Source organism: Puma concolor, chromosome D2 (genome assembly GCF_028749965.1).
Source record: "Puma concolor isolate L17-30 chromosome D2, mPumCon1.1.hap2, whole genome shotgun sequence".
In the NCBI taxonomy this organism is placed as follows: domain Eukaryota; kingdom Metazoa; phylum Chordata; class Mammalia; order Carnivora; family Felidae; genus Puma; species Puma concolor.
Window position 1 is genome coordinate 46282240 of NC_141677.1, and position 8445 is coordinate 46290684.

Sequence of the window (8445 nt, forward strand, 5' to 3'; positions counted from 1 at the left end):
CCTGCTCCAGCCTGGCATCTGTGCCCATCCCGGTAGGGAGGAGGCTGACTAGACAAGAGGGACAGCCCACCAGGCTGTCAGTGTGCAGTTCCACCCTGCCCAAACACTGCTTGACCCGAGGCGAGGCGGGATGGTGAGGTGAGCCTGCGTCCCCCTCATCTCGCAGGGGCAGGGGGAAGAGTGGCTCTTTTCTTTCCGGGGTCTGGTGAGAAGGTGGGTCCCTGCATCTGTGTCCAGTAGGGCATGCCTCTCCACTCCACCCCGGAAGCCTGCTGGAGTCTGCTGGAACCTGGTGGAGGCAGGGCATTTTCCTCCACCAGCCTGCCCCCTCCTGCATACCATTTTGGCTGGAGTGTCTGGAGACCTGGGACTCTGACCTTTGCTTCTGCTGGGCTGATGATATCTCAGGAAATGGAGTCTGGGTCTGCCTCAAAACCTCCTCATCTTTGCCCTCACCTCTGAGTTGAATGTTAGTTTCCTGTTGCTGCTGTAACAGATGACCACAAATGTAGTGGCTAAAAGCACAAATGTAGTCTCTTACAGTCTGAAGTCAGAAGGCTGAAATGGGTCTGCAGGGCTGTATTCCTTCTGGAGGCTGGAGGCAAATCCACTTCGCATCCTTTCCCAGCTTCTAGAGGCTGCCTATATGTGGCTGCTTCCTTTATCTTCAAAACCAGCAGTAGCATTTTCTAATCTCTCTGAATCCAAGTCATGTTCACATCAACTTTCCTGCCTCCATCTTTTTTTTTTTTTAACGTTTATTTATTTTTGAGACAGAGAGAGACAGAGCATGAATGGGGGAGGGTCAGAGAGAGAGGGAGACACAGAATTGGAAGCAGGCTCCAGGCTCTGAGCCATCAGCCCAGAGCCCAACGCAGGGCTCGAACCCACGGACCGCGAGACCATGACCTGAGCTGAAGTCGGACGCTTAACCGACTGAGCCACCCAGGCACCCCCCTGCCTCCATCTTATAAGGACCTTCGTGATTTTGTGGGGTCCACCCTGATAATCCAGGATAATTATCCTATCTCAAGATCTTTACCTTAATTGCCTCTGCAAAGCCCCCTTTGCCATGGAAGATAACCCATTCCCAGCTTTCAAGAATGAGGACATGGACATCATTGGAGCCAGAGTGTCCACGGAGCCCTCTGGGAAGGGATGGTTTACATTCTCTCTCCCCCTGCTGCTTAAAGTTCTCAGTGGGCCCAAAGGCTAGGACCAGGCAGCTAGCAAAGCCCACATACCCCCTTGCATGGTAACTTTCCAGTTGCCATGAGCCTCTTCCTAGCTGCTTCGCCTGGCCTGGTTACCCCTGACAGGGCATGGCACCCATCCACACCCAACCACCTCCATGATTGGCCCCAACCTGTGTGAGTGGGTACTTCTGGAAAAGCGAATGCATTGTGGCCACTCTGGCCAGGTCCGGAGCTGCCCATCCTCCCCCCAGCCCCATGCTGTGCTTTTCCAAGGCCTCCTGGCTTCCTATCTGTTTCCTTTCCTCACCACCTACCTCCAAGCCTTGGCTCGCTCCTGCCAGCTCTTCTTCCTCAGTCCGTCTCCATCAACACCAAAACCTTCTCCCAGGTCTCCGCCATCTCTAACCTGGAGCACTGCACCAGCTTCCTCTCTGTTCTTCAGACTCATCCCTAAACCCTCTCCTCAGCTTATGTCTTCCAGGCTCCCCTCCCTGGTCTCACCCACCTGGATGCCTCCCTACTGCCATCCCTCTGCAGTGCTCAGAGCCTGTGATGATTACCCCACCCTACTCTCCCCAGCAGACCAGGACCTCATGAAGGCAGGGAGCCATGCCTTATTCAGCTCAGCGTCCCAATATCTGCCTCCAGGGCCAAGCTGTGCTGAATGGTGGATGAAAGGCTTGCACCCGCAGGATGAGCTGCCTTCTGGTTTCTGCCAGTGTTATCCGTGCATCGCACACACCCTGGGCCCACACTTCAGGGCCCACCAGGATCTCTTTCCCTTGCCCTGGAGACCAGCTGCTGGGTCCTGCACTCACATTGCTAGCTTGGCCTGGAAGCACCTTATGTGTGCACCCAGCCCTCCGAATTTTGAGTCTTTGTTCCTCCACAGGAAGATGAGAGCAAGTGTCAGGGGAGAAGCTCACCTTTTTGCTGCTTCTTATGTTTTGGGCATCACAATGCAGGCTCAGCGTACATGACCTGTTGAGGCCTCCATTGTGTCAGCCCTACAGAGCTGGGGCCACTGCTTCAGATGAGGAAACCACATCAAAGAGGTTCCGTGGACTACCCAGTAAGTGGTAGGCTAGACTCAGCTCCTGGACCCCCTCATTCCTTTCCCCCCACTGGCCAGCTGAGGGGCCCAAGCAAGGCCCCAGGAAACTACTTCCTGTGGAGACGACTGTGAACTTAGGCCAAAAGCCACAGGCACCATGGCCAGTATCCCCTCTCTCCACTGGCCCACAGGGGCTCTGAGCCCTGCTGGCCTGGAGCCTGCTCACATAACAATGGCCTCCAGATCTAGCTGCAGCCGTGGCCCTGCTTCCTGTTTTCAGACCTTTCTCCTCCCTAGGTCTCTGGGAGCTGGGAAATCTGGAAACAGTGGCAGACAAGGTTTCTCTTTGCCGTGGCCAAAAGGAAGCCATATTTCAATTGGTGAAAGCATTCCCAAGGAGGGTTGCAGGAAGTCCAAATGTTTAAAGGCCTGCAAATGCCTGCAGGTGATTAATAATTCAGTGCAATGGATGATTCAAGAGAAAGGCCACTTTCAATTAACCTTAAGAATCGGCCCGTCTGAGGAAGTGTCATCTCTTGTCACCTAGGAACAGAGAGAGAGACCAGAGCAGGATAAAGGCCACTCTGAGAAGCATGTGGAAGACTGTGTTTCTCACAGTTATGTAAATTCCACCCTGGTCAGCCCAGGTCTCTCTCTGTGAGGTGTGGAAGCGTTCTCCCCACACCAGCATCATAGATTTTCTCTGGTTCCACTACATTGGCCTTACTTTCCTATTTTTGAGGAGATTGGAGGAAATAACTTTCCATATCGGGTCATAAGCTCCCGCCTTGTCCCCCACTCCACCATGCTTGTTTCAAATATGTCCCATCCTGTGGACAACCACTCGGAGTCCTAGAATGGGGCCCAGAACCCCTGGCTCACTCCTGCCTCCTGGGAGTTTTCTCTGCTGCCCTGCACGGTTCTCCCTCTTTGCTGCCCCTGCTTGGCAGCTTTTCTCTCTACTGGCAACAATAGCCTGCCTTTTCTTCTCAGGAACTACCCTCTCCCCTCTTTGCTCACATGGTAGCTGAGGGAAGACAGTCTCTTCCCTTTGCCCACATCACCGGCTCACCCTTGTTCCGGGGCCTTGCACATGACCCAGGCCAGGCCACCCAGTGTGCTTCATTCCCTGGTGCAATGAGATGTTTCACTCTGGAATTTTTGTGGAATCAGCATTTGTGGACACTTCCTTCTTTGCAGGCCCCGTGGAGCTGGAGGAGCTAAGTCCGGGGTGGTTGGAACACTTGTGTGGAGGAGGGTGTGTGAGACCAGAGTCAGCACAGGAGCACAGAGTAGGGTGGGAGGTTTCATGATGCTGTCTGACCCCTGGTCCTGGAACCCTGGCGGCCATCTCTCCCCAGATGGTTCAATAAATTAAATTTAAATTTTTTTTTTCTTAAGCCCGTATGAGGTGATTTCTGCCACTTGCAATTAAGAGTCGTAATTAATCGTTAACGGAGGCAGGCCACGAATGGGTGGGCAAGGTCTGTGAGGCTCATTCCCATCTCAGTCAGGTGGAAAGTGAGACTCGGAGGTGATGAGTTGCCTGAGGCCACCGAGCTAGGAAGTGACTGGCCAGCCTTGACACCAGCTGCTCTGTCTCCTGACCACCAGCATTGCCCCTCAGACGATGCAGAAGGCAGGGATGGAGGCAAGGCTTGTCATTTCTGAATTGTCACCTCTGGCCCTGCCGCTCTCCCAAGGATTGTTGGCCTCTCGGGGGCGGGGTCTAATCAGTCAGGGCTGTTGTGGCCAACAGCAGTGAATTTATTCCTCAGCCCCCGGTGCCCACCCCACCTCCTCCAGCTTTGTTGCTAACACCAGAACCCACACTCTGTCAGGGCAGCAACACAGTGGGGCCCGGGGATGAATCTGAATGGTCTGGGCCATATTCACATTGCTCTCGGCCCCCTTTGCTGGGTTCTGACTCGATTAGCCATCTTTGCAGCTACGGGTGGCCCCGTGGCAGTGTTCTAGCCAATGAGACACGTGAGGACATCTTTCAGGGGGCTGTTGGGAAATACTTTAAACAATTTTTTTATTTTGATGTGTCAAGGTGTTAAGTTGATGTTTTGGCGAAGATACGAAGAAGTTTGCTATCAACTCCAAAGAGGGGTGATAAGAGATGCAGGTTTTCAAAGGTGGCTGAGAACCAGCCACCCAGCTGTCCCACTGGGGGAAAGACAAGCTGAGCGAGTGGAGGGGAGAGACAGGACTTTGGCAAAGGTTGGAGCTGAGAAGGGGACCCCCAGCACGGGTGACGGGGTGGGTAGACATATCCCCCGCAAGCCCAGAGAACGTGTACCTGAACAGGACCACTCTGAGAGCTTGGTTTGCGTCCCCAGAAATTTGGGATTCCTCTGAACCTTCCTCTCCCACTGCAGTGATGGGTTCGGGGAGACACAGGCACAGGGACTGACCGGGGCCAATGAGTGGCAACATCAGTGTTCCTACAGTGTTGGGCCAGAGGCTCTTCCCGAGGGCCTTGAGTCTTGCCAGGGAGTCTGTCTGAAAGAAAAGAGCCTGAACGGCGGCTGATGCACACAGGCATTTGTGGCTTTTGGCTTGAGGTGGTGCAGGCAGAGTGACAGGTGTGTTGCTGCTGTATTGGGAGGCAGGTGCCCTCCCTCTGATGGGGGGGGGCAGGTCAAAGACTTGTTGACCTTAGGGGTCAGATCAGCCACTCATGGTGGGAGTGTGGGCCTGGGGAATTGCCATCAGCCTGATCCAGGTACTTGTCAGGATGGGGAATGTGTGGCACGTTCCCCATGACTAGAGGTGAGCCATGTGATCAAAAGAGCCACTGTGCCATTGTCTCAGACCCTGCCCCAATGCCTGCCCGGAGCTGATGGGACCACAGCAGAGGGGAGGAGGAGGTGAGCTTTCTAGGGGCTGAAGAGGGAGCAGGTGTCTTCGGATTCATATACTGGGATCAGGGACTACAGCTGGAGCTGGGGGTGGGGACGGCGGGGTGGGGAGTGGCAGTGGCAGGGGACGGTCTGTAAGAGACTTTTGAAAGTGCCCATGATGGCAGTAAGCCTCTTTGAGATCCAGAAAGCATAAAGCCATCTTATGGGACCATCGAGAAAGAACTTTCCATATTTCTTCCCTTTCCTCTCTCCACGTGCTCTGACCTCAGGAGTTCGTGTAGGCAAGGTGCGGGAGGAGAGAAGGTGCTGACCATGCTGCTGTGTCAGAGACCAGGGGCTTGTCTGAAGCTGGCCTTTGCTGTGGGAGGGAGGAAGACTTAACTCTAACTCAAGTTGTCAGGTATGATGACTATCCGGGCTGGGCCTTCTGAGGACTGGGTCCAGACTGTTGAGGGACAGAATGAGGGGGGGAGGGGTAACCTCTGTTGGACGTTGCTCCGTTCCAGGTGTGACCTCCGTGTGGAGTTTAGGGCTCTCCTATATCCTCCCCCTCCCCTCCTCCCTTCTCGCAGAGAGATCATGTGATCATGGTCAAGGCCATTTTATTTGGCTTCAGTGCTTGCAATTGAGCTTTCGCTATGACAAGGAAATCAATTAAAAGTGCTGAGCCTGTGGGGAAGGCTGTTCCTTGGCGACCTTGTGTGGCAGATTAAATTTTTGGTCCCAGGGTGCCTGGGTAGCTCAGTCAGTTAAGCGTCCGACTCCTGATTTCGGCTCAGGTCCTGATCTCACGGTTCATGAGATTGAGCCCTATGTGGGGCTCCGCGCTGACAGCTTGGAGCCTGCTTGGGATTCTGTCTCTCCCTCTCTCTCTCTCTGCCCCTCCCCCGATCTCTCTTTCTCAAAATAAATAAACTTAAAAAAAAGTAAATTGTTGGTCGCAGGCCCTCTCTTCCTGGTTACTAGTGTTGCACTTCCCCATCCCTGCAACATGGTGGGGAAGCATACTTCCCTACCACTTGACTTTGAGCTTAGCCATGGGACGAGCTTGGACCGATAGAATGTTAGCAGAGATGATGCAAGGCTGGAAATGCCTTGTCCTCTTGAGCTTCTGGCACTGTGGTAAGGAGAGCATGCCCCAGGTAGCCGCTGGCTGCAGGCCAGTGAAAGATCTGTGGGGCGGATCCAAACCCAAGTGGGAGCCTGGAATCAGTGGGCCCACCCTACACCAGCTGACCCCAGCCAACCCCACAGACATGGGCGGGAGATACAAACGCTCATGGATGATTGCCATAGAGATTCTGTAAGCGGCAAAAGTTGACTGAAACACACTCTTTTTGTTTACTAGAGTGAAACCAGAGTGATGAGCTGAGCAGGGCTCACTTCTGGAGGGCTATACTCTATCTCCTCTTCCACAGTTCTTGAAGTTGGGGCCCTGGGGTGGATGGGCTTGCCACTTCTCCTTACTGGCTGACTTTGGTCTTCTCTGGATCAGCTTTCATTGTCGAGGGAGTGATAAAGTGCTGAGGCCTGGGTGGTGGTAGTGGGCTTAGGGGAGAGAGAGAAGAGGGCTTGGGGAGGACATCTGGGGTTGTTGTAGCACAGCGTCCTTTGTCCTTCTGGTAGAATGGTACCCCAGTGTGTTCTGGGAGAGCACCTTTCTCCTGTCAGTGCCAATGGCTCAGGTGTGGTTGACTCATCCCTCTGCCTTGATTCCTCTGAAGCTCCTTCTCCTGCTGTAGTAACGGGTCCAGGGAGACACAGACACAGGGACTGACCAGGGGCAGTTTTCCTGACAATGCTGGGCCAGAGGCCTCCCAGAGGGCCTTGCATGGGCCTTGCACCAGGGAACCTTGCATGAGAAAAGAGCCTGACTCCATATGAATGAAAGTAGCCGTAGGTGATACTCAAGTCTGGGCCCAAATCATGGAAAGCTTTGTATGACGCAGAAATAATTTTGAACTTAATTCTGTAGATAGAAGTAAGCCTAATAAGATTTTCTTGAGATCAATGTAATATTTATTATGTACTTTCTGTGAGCCAAGGCAGATAGGACTAACAAATAAATATAAAAGCAGTTACCACTGCAAATTATAATAGCCTCAGAAAATTAGTTGTGGTACTAAGGGATGCTGTCTTAAATTTCTGTACCAATATGGCAGGCAAGTCTTTCATAGATCTGAGCACAACCGAACAGAATACCATGACTTATTACAGTGGTTGGCAAGCTTTTACATGTAAGGAGTCAGATAATGTATATTTTAAGCTTTGAGAGCCACAAGTTATCTTAGTTGCCACTCTTATTATTCTAGTGCAAGACAACCATAGTCGATATGTAAATGAGTAGGTGTGGTTTGTGTCAATAAAGTTTTATTAACCAAAAAAAAAAAAAAAAAAAAGCCTAACTAAGAACAGAATCAGCATCAGCTAAGGACAGTTGGTGCCCAGGGAAGACAGGGAATTACTGGGTCTTAGTAACAGATGAATCAGGCTGTGTCTGAAGCCAGAGCATGACCAGACTTTTCCCCTAGGTGAGTCAACAAATTCACATTTGTACTTAAGCAGGTTTGAGTAGATCTCTATCATTCATAATCAAAAGTCTCAAATGATACAAGAGTGCCACTTGCTTTGAGTTCTCTGTTGCCCAGATTTGTAAGTCAGTGCTTACCTTGGACTTATTTTTTGGATATATACCTCTCTTAGAGGTGTGTATGTGTGTGTTTACAGTTGGACATGGTAGAAAAAATAATTTATATAACTAGATATGGAGCCCCTGACAAAAATACCATCCCTTTAAAATAATCTACATCAAGTACTTTACTTAGATTATTTTATTTATTCATTCTTCACAACCACCCTCTGTAGTAGACATTTTTTTTCTCAGTTAGGAATTCTTTTGGCTACAGCTTACATAAAACCTGACCTAATGTGACTTAAACAATAAGGAGATTTATTATCATACTTAACTCTAAGATGCTTTTGATTGTAAAATGTACCACTATTGTATCACTTTCCTTGCATTAGAAAAAAATGATGTCAAACTATGAAGCAATTCTTGGGGTGCATGGGTGGCTCAGTTAGTTAAGCTCCTGACGTCGGCTCAAATCATGATCTCACGGTTCGTGGGTTTGAGTCCCGCATCGGGCTCTGTGCTGAGAGCTCAGAGCCTGGAGCCTGCTTCAGATTCTGTGTCTCCCTCTCTCTCTGCCCCTCCTCTGCCCTCACTCTATCTCTCTCTCTCAAAAATAAACATTAAAAAAAAGAAACTATGAAGCAATACCTTACTATCAAATCAGCTGTAAGATGTGACTTGATTTCAGAGGTG